Source organism: Neolamprologus multifasciatus, chromosome 2 (assembly GCF_963576455.1).
Source record: "Neolamprologus multifasciatus chromosome 2, fNeoMul1.2, whole genome shotgun sequence".
In the NCBI taxonomy this organism is placed as follows: Eukaryota; Metazoa; Chordata; class Actinopteri; order Cichliformes; family Cichlidae; genus Neolamprologus; species Neolamprologus multifasciatus.
The window spans coordinates 24,874,901-24,889,058 of record NC_140440.1 but is presented as its reverse complement, the minus strand read 5'-3'; the positions used below and the strand labels follow the sequence as shown (position 1 = coordinate 24,889,058).

The window sequence follows — 14,158 nt, the reverse complement described above, 5'->3', positions numbered from 1 at the left end:
CTGAAATATCTCAGACTAGGATTTTTAGGCATTACAGAATAGTGTAACAAACATGATTATTTTTCATAAAGGAAACACTCACCCCCAGTTGGAGACTTTTCCTAATTAGCATATGAAATATTCAAAACATGTTGTTTATCCTCAGAGCGCTTTAGGATATAAAAAAAAGAACAACTCATAGGCCACTTATTGTCTTCGAAAGGTTGCCTTTTATGCTTGTCGGACCTCCTCTGTGCCGAAACCCTGCCGTGTATTTTATCACCTCTTTTTGTTACGGGTTGGTGGTCAGAGACAACTTAAATGAAAAAAGTTTGCAGAGTGTCTCACGAATCAGCTGATAGTGGTCCGCGTGAGTCTGTGAGAGATGTTAGGGATGCAAACTTGCAACCCCCCTCCAAATCGAGCATTTTCATTCCAAATGCAACATGACGGGTTTATGTGTAAAATGTCGTTTCGACCCCGCTACCGAATTTCATCTTTGTTCTCGTGTGTCCTGCCCGTTTTCATCCAGTCTCGGTGTACAATGCAGAGCTTTGCTAAGCCAATAACAGCGAGGCTGCAGCCATGTTTGCAGCTCAGTGAGGCTGCACTTACGCACAGTGGTGCTTTCACAATGCTAATGTCACCATGCTAACTTGCTCATAATGATGATGCTGAAATGGCGGGTGTAAATCATGGCGTTCAGCAGCCCATTTAGCATATCAGCCAGCTAATGTTGCAAGCAAAAGCACTTAACATAAGGGTCATGGCAATTTGGTTTATAAAACGTATTAGACAAATTTAAAATTTAAGCTAGTGATGCCATTAGCTGATCATCCAATGTACTGTAATGACATCTATTAAATGGGAAGCACAAAAATTAAACCTACCTCATGGTTGTGGTCAGGTATTAGTCTGCACCAAACTACTAGACTGAACAGCACACAGACTGACCAATCGACATGCTGCTAGCGTGACCAAAAAGTTTCATTTTATCAAATCTGTAAACACATTTGACACTTTTGTTCAGTTTGACAGCTGCATGTAGTTGTACCCCACAAATAAAGTGGTGCTCCTGAATGGTGTTACTGCCAGCAGAGAGAGGTCAGTGTCCTTTTCCACTTCACAGAGATTTGAACAAACTGTGATGAGTTGAGAAGGCCACAGTGGACCTGACGTGCCAGGGACAGAAAACATAAAATCATCCTCTGTGAGGGTGGATACAAACCACAACTCAACCATATGGAAGGTATAACTATCAAAGGCAGGAGGGAAAGGAGTCTGTTTTTCTGCATCCGTGCATTATATACATGGTGATGTTTTTCCCTAGGAGACTCCAGTGTGATCTATTACTAAACTTTTAAGATAGGGCAAGGGCATTCGAATCCATATAGTGGAAAAAAAAACTATCTCAGACTGACAGATCAGATAGCGATTAAGTCTGAGATGCAGTTAAGCCACAGTCACATCATCAGAAATGCTTCATAGACACTTAATATAGCAGTGTAGCTTAGCTGGATTTTATTGGACTCTCTCTCCTCACACTTTCTGCATCAAATTTCTCCTTACATGATTTTTAGGCTGATACTGATTGTGGGATAAATGAAGGATTTATCTCCAAACCCTCCTGAAATATAGTGACAGTAGAAGGTAATAGACACTAAATAGGACACCACAGAGACATCAAACCATTTGAACCATCCAGAGGCAGATTAGAGACCTGTGCCCGTAGCCTGTATCAAATCTTTTCCAAAGGTTTTCATCAAAGACAGATGTAATTTAATACAGTGAAGCTGCCGTTTGAATCCTAGTTTCAAACACCAGTCCACTTCGGTTAAGAGGTCTCTTTTACTCTTTTGGTACATTGCTACTGACACGGGAGCTGGCCCAATTCAATGGGTGTATTGATAAAATTGATTAAATGACAGTCTGCCATGTGAGCTTACTGCAGGGTTCTCTCTATCTGACAACCCATGCACTGCTCAAGGACCCCGCTCAAATTTCTCTCCAGCGTCTTTGTTCACATGTCATCAGGGGGCAACATTAGCAGGTGAACTCATCAAAGGCCAGACTGGATTTCCTAGGGGTGCAGCACTTACCAGTTGAAAACCAGCACACAGATCTTCAGCCTATTCTGTTTTTGATGCTGTGACCCTAAAGTCGCTCCATTTCTGCCCTCTCTCCTGCGTCTCCCACACTCGACTTCTCCATCATTTCTGGCTACAACTCTCTCTTTCTTCTTTCGTTTGTGTATACTCTGGATTCAACTTGTTTTTGCAGTTGAATGCTCTTAGATGTTGAGCTCAGAGCAGCCATCAAACACAGCAAATTTTCTTATGTCTGGTCCCTTGAGCTGGGAGGCTCTAACAGTCCTCAGATGTCTCTTCCCCTTCTGTTTAGACAAACAGATGCCAACATCTTTGGGAAGCTAACAAGGCTAGGCTATGTAAGCTTGTGCTAACATGTTGATAGAAGAAGAAAAGAACTGCGGTAAAGCAGAGACTGCTGTTTCTAATTGAAGCTAAACTATTGTAAATGGCCAATCACAGGCAGACTGTCTTTTATTTTTGCAAAGTTCACTATTTAAACCAAGTTTTATCTCTTCTAAATAATAGCGGGACTTTTAGAAGCAGGGTGTACTTCTTAGTCTATGTGTGTGTGTGTGTGTGTGTGAGTCCTACACGTCTACACGACTGGGCGTGATCATCTCTATGCTCGTCTACATGGTCCTCATGTTCTGTCACAACACTATCTGACAATGAGCAGCTCTGTCACACTGTGTGACACAGCGCTCCAATTAATCACGGAGAAGGACCACTAATGAAGTCATTATGTATTCTGAGAGTTTCATCTTGACATCTACTTTTCCCAGCGAAGAAACGACTGCTGCAGAATTACACATTAAAAAGCTTAAAGGCACGGCGATAATGGATTAGGAAAAATGGAGTTTGACAAGTGAAATGTAACTCTGAACAGAACAAAACAGGGTATGATTTAGTCCGTCTCTGAAGTGTTTATGTGGGCTATCTCCCTTTTTTCTACCGGTGCTGTTATTTTGTTTTCTTGTCTCCAGATTTTTCTAATGCCTTTATAAATATTTTAATGAGTCCAGGAACACAGACCCGATGTCCCTCTGATCTCAGAAAGGGACATCACATTCATCGTAAAAAATCTATTCATCAGTACAGTTACAATCAAAGAATACAGTCTGCCCAGGGTGTGAGTAAGACAACATCCTTAAAAACAGAGAATAACAAGAGCATTCAGAGAGTGCAACTCCCCCTGAAGGGCGAGGACTAAATTGAAACTGTTTTATGACCTTTTTATTACAACGTGCTGACGTCAGCCTGTTTTTTGGAACTCCCCAATAGTGACGTCTGCATTGTTATCATAGATCATTTATGCTGATGTTAGCATTGATAATATGGAAATCTAGTGTGGTACATTGTTCTTTTTGTGTCATTGTTAAATTACATCTTGATGTATCTGTAGCTCAAACAATAAAAATGTCCCCCAATAACTAATATATTGCTATAACGTTTAGAGATGATCCAATGGAAACTAATTTTTCTAATTCGTGTGACCCTGATCTTTGACCTTTGACCTTGAAGCATTACATAATACACTGATGTTTTTTATTATCTTAAATGTATGATTGGAGCAGTATTAGGATTTTATAAGCTGTAAACACTTGAAATCTTAAGAAATAATCATTGGGTGAGAAAACTTGATGACATCACTATGACGTCGCAGGGCTTTGTATTAAAAAAATAAAAATGGTGCTGTATACAGCTCTCTCTGTGGCCTTTCACGTGACATGTTACTTGAGATGGTTTCTTGATTTTTTTTTTTTTCAAGGTCAGCTTTGACTTTGGGTGCTAACAATAAAGGTCAAGGTCAAATGCTTAGTCAACCAAGGTACTCTTGTCACTCAAGGCCTACTATATTGTTGTGAAATTGAAGAGGATCCACAAAAAATTGTGGGTGATATAAAGGTTGTACTGATTTTCCCGTTTGCTGTGACTTTGACCCGATTGTCATCAAAATTAAATCAGCTCAAGCTGTCATCACCATCTACCATCACACAAAATTTGAAAATGATATCTTAACAAAATGTGGACTGCTAACAACAAACAGAGAAAAAGGTGGCGAATGTCATGTCCAGGAACCATTGCTCAATATTTTTTGACACTAAGCAGAATAATCTCTATCAGATGAATCACTTTGTTTACAGTGGTGTCCCAACACACATCACAATGACACTCAAGCAGTTTTGATACAAGACCTGACCTGTGTACTAGCATGACGAAGGCTCCAGTGTCAGCAAAGTCTGGTGAACAGCTCATAGTCGCTCTGTGATCGTTTTTTCTTTGTGTGCAGATGTGTGTGAGTTTTTTAGTGACAGTAATATATTTTCATTCGTGTAAATGTCTAAAGTCTAAAAGCAATTATCAAAAAAAAGGAGAGTTCAGTTCCTCAATGTGGCTTTTAAATTACATTAATGTACAACTAGTTTACATGATAAAAGGATGTGGAAGTGAAATGTAACTCTGAAAAGAACAAAACAGGGTGTGATTTAGTTCATCTCTGAAAGCGCTGCGGTTATTTTGTGTTTTCTTGTCTCCAGATTTTTCTAATGCCTTATAAATATTTTAATGAGTCCAGGAACAAAGACCCGATGCCCCTTAGATCTCAGAAAGAGACATCACAGTCATCGTAAAAATCTATTCATCAGTACAGTTACAATCAAAGAATTCAGACTGCCCGGGGTGTAGCTGAAACTAGTCTGCTTGCACCAGCAATGGAACGCTTCAAGAGACCTATTTGTAAAATTGCGGCGTCCTCAACAGAAGCCACATGAAAATTTTCTTTATGAGATCATCCGTAAATGGCAGCGATCAGCAAACTCATTCTCAACAGGTCCTGAATGCAGCCGTGCATGTCAAATCGCCATATAATGTGACACTTCAGTGGCATGCCCCTGACTAAATTGAAATAGTAAATAAATATTATATGTATATGAACAGTGAGAGAGAAAAATGATTGTTAAAAAAGAATCCCAGCAAGATCTGAATCTGAAAACAAAGAAGTGAAACATGAGCAACAGAGATGCATTTACACAGACGCGTGTGCACCCGGCCAATCAAAAATAGCGAGTGACAAAATGTGAAAGGTAATTCTAAAGAGATGAGTAACAGCCTTCACATTGTACCATCGGCTTGTTAATGGATGCAGTGAAAACAGTAAATAAATCGGATTTTTTTTTCAGCTTTGTGCAAATCCTAAATCAGTGCAATAAATGGTACTCTGCTTTTGTTGATGTCCTGCGTGCGAACAGTGTGTGTGTGTGTGTGTGTGTGTGTGTGTGTGTGTGTGTGTGTGTGTGTGTGTGTGTGTGTGTGTGTGTGAGAGAGTGTGTGAGAGAGAGAGAGAGAGAGAGAGAGTGTGAGTGAGTGAGTGAGTGAGTGAGTGAGAGAGAGAGGCGCTGTTAAAGACCAGCATTTGTAAGAGGATGATGAGGTAGTCTCAGTGGGTTGTACAGTGTATCATCTTACTTATAACATCTCTTTATACCTCATCCTTGAGGCTTACAGCTGCTGCACTGTGAGGATGATACTATGGGTCCCGGATCCTCAGCTTCCACAGTGATCCCTGTCCTATGGAGTATTTAATTACAACCTACTGAGTTACAGTCAGACTGCTGAATACCCAACAGCATAAAGGTGTTTAAAGCTGTACACACTACTTTTCATGCAAGGCAGAGAATGTGAGTTTGTGCTTGCATATATTGTATCTCCATGCTTAAAGACTTTTTGTCTGGGACTCATTATTCGACTACCCTGCGCACCTCCTCCTACAGACACAAAGACACACACAAATGGCGCACGTGTGCATTGTGAAGGCTTCCTGAAGCATGAAATAAGCTTTCCTAGGGAACAGTGAAGAAGAGAGTGGTTTGTGTCCCTTGCTATTTCTTAATTAAGTACGCACAGCTCTTATCTTAAAATCGTAAATGTCACCTTCGGGCTCCTGGCTACCTCTCTGGTCCTCTCTTTTTCTCACGGCTTTTTAGTAAAAATGCTCAAATGTAGTCAGAGTAATGAAGCGGATGGCCATGCTCCTAATAAAAAAGGGTACAGTGAATAAAGGGGTGTGTTGCCACAGCAGCGGGTCATCCATTATTTTGAAATCCCAAAGATAAACATTACCACTGCAAATTTTAATGAAGCATAATCCTCTCATCGGCAAATAAGTTGCAAAGTGAACGCAAAACACCATGAATGCATTTGCGAGGTTCAAAATAAGGACCTTTACCGGATATAATAATTTTGTCATTCAAACCTCATCCAGCAATCAGGCTCGGTGGCATCTGAGCGCTCATTTTGTTGATGTTCACAGAAAAATTCATCCCATGCTTCCTGAAGTGCCTCCTACAAGTTGGATTGCATTGTGTGCACTCATTATGTCCTGTACAATCAAGCTGTTCTCACAAAAGCTCACAAGGGTTGAAATCCTATTACTGTGTTGGTCACTCCATTAGAGACAAAATACCTGCTGATGGTTTCTTCTCTAAAAATTTCTGCATAGTTTGGAGCTTCGTTTTGGGTCATTTATTTGTTAAGCGAGAAAATTGCCTCCAATCAAGCAGTATCCACAGGGCAAAACACACTGTGGCAAACACAGTGAAGATCCTTTCTATTCTGTTTGAGGAAGTCATCGCATTCCCCTTCACTGTGTTTGACAGATGATGTCCAGCCCTCCTCGCGTTCACTTTTTCTTCTTCTCCAGCATCGCACAAATTTCCTACTTTCTAACGCTAACTCCTTGAACTTGGCTCCATCTGTTCATAACAGGTGTTTCATATCTTCTCCTGTCCTGTGTCTGTGTTCTTTTGCCCATCTTAATCTTTTCCCTTTAGTGCCAGATGTGGCTTTTTCTTTCCACTTCTGCCTTGAAGCCAGGATAGTTGGGTTTCCACTTTACTGTCGATGTTGAGACTGGGGTTTTGTAGATACTGTTTAATGAAGCTGCCAGCTTAGAACCTGTGAGGTGTCTGTTTCTCACACTATAGGCTCTGTTGGACTCATCTTCTTGGCCTCTCTCTTCTCTTTCTATTCTGGGCAGCGCCGCTGTGTGAACGGAGTAGTACACACTGTTGTTTCCCACATGGAATAGCTTTCATTTCTTGAAACAAGAATACCATTTTGAGACTACAAGCGAACCCACAGAGGCTCGTGCTCCAGACACTCAACTAGTCATATTTCTTGCATCTTTAATCAGCAATACAGTTTTCAGCTGCGCTAACATAATTGGAAAAAAGACTTTTCTAATGATCAATCTGCCTTTTAATATAATAAACTTGCACTTTGGTATGGTTATGTCGATTCCTCTGGAACCATGAAGGATTTCTGATTAATGATTCCATTAAGCAGAAATAGTCATCTGCAACATTCCTGACCAATTAAATGTTATTTCAATTAAAAACAAACGTGTTTTGTTTTCTCAAAAGGCAAGCGTGGTGCAAGGCAAAAAGAATCCTCTGCACTGAATCAAGCATCAAAACGCAGAAGAGTTTATTTTCCAAGATAGGTAAATAGACTCTCAAATCTCCCCTCCCTTCCCTCTCCTTCTCCTGCCTTCATATCACACTCAAGGATGTGTGTGTGTGCGTGCGTGTGTGTGTGCATGTGTGTGATGCGCTCTGGACTGTGATGAGCCAAGAGGAGGTAGTTTGACGATAAGAAACATATCGGTGCTCGGCACCTGTCTGCCTGCCTACCAACTGACTGACTGACTGACTACACAAGCCAATTGCACGTGAAGTCTCTCTCTCTCTCTGTCACTAACAAAAGTAATGAGGGAAAAAAATGTCGTGCAGGCTCGGTTTTGACTCTTAGAACGTTTTCTTGTGTCGTCACATAAAAATCTAACCAAACAAACCTTAAGATGAAACAGAATTTTCATTATTGTGTCAATCCGATTTCAACTTTCAGTATGATCAGAAAAGTCACAGCTTTGAACACGAAGCAGCTTCGAGGCTCAAACGCAGACTATTTTGTCTCACCCGTAAAAAAGCCTCAGTACATTTGTCACTGTGTAACAAAAAGCTGCACTAATGCTCCTGACAGGTTAGCTACTGCCAGTGCAGCTACGCACATTTCAGCTTGTTTTACTTGTTTTAATAGGCGTTCCGGCTCTGATCATATATCCCCAATACAAACAGTTTACTTTACGCACTGTAAAAGAGAAAAAATGATCCACTCTGTATATCTTTTGTCTTTCCAGTTTGTGCTTGGCTCGGCTAATGACTGCAACAGGGCAGCGGAAAGAGGGCTGTAAATGCCATTTAGTACGCAGCGTCATAAAGCACAACCGTTAATTATTTTAATGCCATCAGACGTTCATTTGTCGAGGGCTCATAGTAAACCTAAGCATACACACGCACAAAAATATGCCTGTCTCCAGTGCATCAACCATCGTATCTAATTAACGTCTGACTGCGCTCTATTCATTACTTCCTACGTTTCTGTCCTCCCCAACCCCTCGCGCGCTCGTAAACAAACACTGCATTGCACAAACCTCTCAGCGCCCCTGTCATAACACCACCACTTTGCAATCAACTTTGCTTTCTCAAACTTCACACACATGGCTGAGCACAGGCTATCACACTGGCGTGGAGGAAAGAGGAGGAAACGAGCTGTGACAATTAGCCGAGACAGTGCCGGGGCCTCAAGGAGAGAGGCAGCGTGCACCTCTTAGACACCTCAGGGAAAGTCCACCACTGACGGAAGGTGTGAAATTTACCATAAAATGTTGGAGGAGTCTTTAGTGCTATCTCTTCCCATTCTTGGCGCTGGATTAGAAATAAAGTTATGTGCTTTAGTGACAAAGGCATGAAAAATTAAGGACACTTCCAAAGAACAGCTGGAATTATTACAATGTGACAAGCTTTCACAAAAAAAAAAAAAAGACTTCTTCTGTTTATCTGTGGTACAAATCCTCTCATCTTTCTCCTATTCTTGCCTTTACCACAAAGACACAAATGTTCCCAAATGTACTGTAGGCGCAGTCATTATGCAATAGAGATTGATCCTTTCAAACGCTCCTGCAAAAGACCACCCGGAGTATTACCTGTGATCTTGTTGATTATCTCCACATTCCCATCGACTGGCATGTGTCTCCTCCCCCCAACCCAATACTCATGCTGCACTTATCACTCTGTGGTTCCTGATACAGAGCTACGGTATTGATCGCACCCCATTAACAAGGATGAAAGTGCACAGTTGCAGCCTGATTCATCACAAATCACGGTGCAGCCATCACTCAGTGGGCCACCTACACTCACAACTGAAATAAACATCCCTCCGCAGGTAGCCTTCCAACGTGCTACCTTCTATAAAACAATACCACCAAGTCCACCTCATAAAAGACCAGAAGAGCTGAAGTGCGTGTGTGGCTATACACAATTTATACGAGTCAAAAGGCAACAATGGGAGATGCTATCCCCCCAAAACTATCTGATACACTCTCTCCATTAATTGTTCTGGCTGAATGCCTCCAGAATCGATATCAATGTGAAACTGGACTTGCTACTTTGTCATCTTTGCAGACAATAAATGGACAAAAGTTGGCGAAATGGTCAATATATCATGAGTCTGTCAGAATAACGTCATAAAGATTGAAAGCAGCTTTTGGGCAGTGAGAAAAATAGTTTGAGCACACTTATTTATTCTTGAAAGATATCAAGGAACCATTTTTTTTCTTCAAATATTGAACACCCTGACTGATGCGAGCGAGCGAATTACACACGACAATGACAGCCGCAACAAGAACTGCATGCAGTCAGCGGTTCTGCTTCAATGCAATAGTCAAGCTCTTTTAGACGCACGCACCACAGCAGGCTGCGTATTCCTCTCTCGTCTCCTTTGCCCAGGGTGCATTAAATGGATTAAAGCACTAAGAGCAGCCAAGCATATATTCATTTCCTCCACATTGAGGATGAGAGCAGCAGACAGCATATTATAGAGTGTCACAAAGTCCTGGGATCATCTCTCCAAATCAAAAAAAGCAGAAGATTAAAATCTCTGAGAGCAGATGCAATCTTCTTCATTTAACAGTGCTGATTCCAAAGTGTTTGTTTGCTTTTTATGCAAGATGAGTGGGAGTTATCCTGCTCAGATGTGAAAGCTACACAAGTAAAGATTAATCACAATGTAATTACTAAGAAACAGAGCTGAAGTCAGAAGAGCTTCTATTATTTCTCCAGACAGGTTATGATATTGGTTCTGTGTCATCAGTTTGGATGAAGAATACTTGAGAGGTAAAAGAGATAAAAAAAAAAAAAAAAAAAAGCTATGTATCGAGAGTCAAGGGGTTTCATCCTCGTGGCTATTTTTTGGAAATAATACTGACCCTAAGCAGGATAAACTCTTTCAGATGAATTACCTTGTTTTCAAGGGTGCACCAACACATATATCACAATGACACAAAAGCAGTTCTGATACCTGATCTGACCTGTGTGTGTATACAGAGGCTACAATGTTAGCGGAATAGCTTAAATTCTGGCAAATAGCTCAAAGTTGCTTGTCACTCTCTAATCTTTTTGTTGTGTGTGTGTGTTTTAGTGACAGTAATATATTTTCATTTGTCTAAATGTCTAAAGTCCAAATGCAAATACTAACAAAAACTAATTTAGCTTCCTAGCTGCTGACAGTCTTCACTTCATCCCTGTCCTCTCTCTAAACTGCATTCATTTACAGCTAATTTACATCAGTAAAAATGATGTGGATGGATTTTTGTCTGGATTTTTCTCTCTGATAATGTGTCAAAAATAAAGTGCGCTTTATCGTGGCTGTTTTAGTTACTTGGTCATAAAAAAGTCCAATGTTTGTGCACAAGTTAAAATAGCTCAAAGATGAATGCATGAAAAACTGATGGAGTATATTTGGTAACCTTATCACCTTTAATATACTCTGCCACGCTCGCAACCTTTTACCAGAGTCCCAGCATGATCGTAAAGCAGCGTTACATAACTCAAGGGTGGATGAATTTTTCTCATCTAAAGTAAAATTGAACACTTCATAACCTTTGCCTCCCATTAATGGCAGAACCCCACTGTAACCGTCATCAGCTACATTCTCCACATAATGGTGTCACTCTGTGTGCTTTACATTGTAATGCTGTACACAGAATGAAATTCATATCAGGTCCTTTTATCAGGTTATGCTGAGGTCATAAACACTACAAGAAAAAAAAAAGATTGCATGCTTCAAGTCAGTGTTGACTTTCTAAAAACATGACCATCACTGCTTTGGCTTCCACAGACTTTTTATAGTTAACTCTAAGAGTCCATCACAGTTTAATTTGATAAAATTAACACAGAAACACTGAATCAACCAATTTGTACAGTTTTCCAAATTGCACATCCTTAAATAAAATGATTATAACAGGTAAATATTTTGCTTTATGGTAAATAAATTATTGCAAAATGTTAGGGAACTATACTCACTGGTCACTTTATTAAGGTGTATGTGGTTACCTTCAGGTCTAAAAGTCTTCCGTTCCATCACATCCCATAGGTGATCTATTGGACTGAGACCTGGTGACTGTGGAGGATTTTAGCATAATGAACTGTCTTTAACTGTTCAAGGAGCCGATGTGAGATGATTTCTGCTTTGTGACACGGCGTTTCACTGAATGCTGGAAGCTGCCATCAAAGGATGGGTGACTTATTAATGGATAGATATAGTCAACAATAACACTCGGTTAAGATATCGTGTTTTAACAACACTCAGTTTGGGGTTAAAGAGGCCAAAGTGTGTCAGAACAAGAGACCATTACACCGGAAACAGGGCGGAGCCATGCTTTTGTGTTTAGGCATAATTCTGACGTTACCATCTGAATTTTGAAGCAGAAATCGAGACTCCTTCCAATCTTCTGTTGACAGATTTTGGTGAGTCCATTTGAAATGTAGCCTCAGTTTTCTAGTCTTATTTGACAGGAGTGGTTCCTAGCATGGTCTCCTAATGCTGTAGTACATCTGCTTTAAGGATCACTGTGTTGTGCATTCAGTGCTGCTCGTCTGCATATTCTGGCAGTAACCAATGGTTAGTTACTTTTGTCTTCCTGTCACGTCAAAGCAGTCTAGCAATTCTTCTTTGACCTCTGGCATTATCAAGGCATTTTCTGCCAGTGAACCGCCGCTCAATGGATATTTTCTTTTTCAGACCATCCTCTGCAAACACTAGAGATGGTTGTCTGAGAAAATCCCAGTAGATGAGCAGATTCTAAAATACTAAATATAACTAAAAATATTAGTTATTTGTGTTAATAAGCAAACTGATGTACCTAATAAAATGGGAGGTGAGTGTAAAATATTTCGCTGAGTGTCTATTTGAGTAAAAAGTAATGATGCCTTTGGCTCTGTGAAAGGACAGGAATTACAATTCATGTAATTCTCAGCTGTTTTAATGTGTACATGTCAGCATTTTGAGTAGGTATTAGATCATCATCATCATCTTTATTTATGAAGCATTTTTAAAACAACCACAGCTGAGACAAAGTTCTGTACATTACAAATAAATAATACAAGATCCACAGAAACAACAAACTGTTAGCTAAAATTAAAAAAAAAAGCTTTGACATCATTTAACTGGGAGGTTTCAGAAAAAAAAGATGGCAAAACTGGTGAGAAGCTAACTGGTAATACTAAAATGTTTTGTATCTAACACTTTCAGGCTCAAGAATCAACACAGCTCATTTCACTCAGAGGAATTCAGAAATGCCTTAAAATGATAAACACAAGTGCAGTCGCTGATATTGCATTTGACTGAATTGTTTAAGTTACGCCTTTAGTTAGATACGACACCAAAAAGCTATGCTGACACATTACAAAACCTCAAACAGATTGAATGCACAGCAGTGGATGTTGGTCAGCGATGAGGCAAAAGAAGAGTCAGGCCTAGCTGGACCCAAGTGTGCACGCAGCGGGAGCACAGCAACTCAGCAGGCCTGATAATTACACACCCTGATGGTAGAGCCACTTTGAATTCTCTGCACACCGCTAAAACATACCAGCACTAGATAAGTCACTGGTGAGAGACGGACACGGAGGGAAAGAAAGGGAGGGAGAACTGTTACAGAAGCTCCCAGATCAGCCAGACCCAGACAGCAGGGAGGCTCGCTTGCAAATCAACCGCTTGCTGCGTTCTGAACCTAAGGTGTGGAGTTTTCTGACAGACAAAGCCAATGCACTATGCTAATGGAGCAAATCTTACATTTTACCAAATCTTGCATAATCTTTGGCATACGTGGAATCATCTCATCGTGCCAATAAGCACAAGCAAAAACACTTTCCCAGTAAAAAAAACAGTGGTGTTAAAGAAGCAAAGAAGCCAGACACAGTAGAAGCTCAGTGAGTTATGTGCAGTATAGCACAGAGGTCAAACCAGGTATTGTGATTACTGGTACGCTGCACTGTTACGCCCCCTTGTCATTAATACATGTAAATGCAAAACATGCACAGAACTGCTGTATAACAACCGATACAAGCTCATTAATATTCTCTGTTGGGCTTCTCGTGTTATCTCGAAATGAACAAAAAGCATTTGTAGCATCGGTTTTTGCACAGTTAAGCAAATGCATGCATTAATATAGGGTTTGCTGAAGTGTGCCTGAGTGAGAAAATGTGCTTTGAATATTAAGATGCTGCCCAAATATAGAAAGTGTTGAGAGTGTACATGAAATCAACTGCATGTTGCAGACTGCAGAAGGCCACTTTAATGGCAGTCACGGAAGGGTGGAGCTGGGAGGGGCGTGTGGGTGATATCTCATGGGTGGCAGCGATAGGAGAAGGAGGATGAGGAGGAGGAGGGGGAAACAGCCATGCTGTATTTCTTAGAGAATGAGTGTGACTCTGTGTCGTTCCGCTGTCAGGCGAGCTGCTGAGAACTGCGTGCTTCACTGAAGGGTGACAGCGAAAAGACAGAGCTGCTCTGCTGCTGTCACTGCCACTCTGCCTCTCAGTTTTCAACTGTGGACAACTGGATGGCGTAACTAGTTGCCGGACCTAAAGGGCTAATCATATCATTTCCCCCATGAATGTAAAAGCTGTAGGCAAAGCCAGCTGTTAGCTAATGGTGTCATTTATAGCAACTTTGGAAAAAAAAAAAAAACTAAA

At 40.7% G+C, this 14,158-nt stretch overlaps 1 protein-coding gene across 3 annotated transcripts in view; it reads left to right on the top strand.

Annotated features, from left to right (window-relative positions):
* Positions 1-14,158, top strand: part of frmpd3 (FERM and PDZ domain containing 3) — an 89,696-nt gene that overhangs the window by 46,319 nt on the left and 29,219 nt on the right. The window lies entirely within an intron of this gene.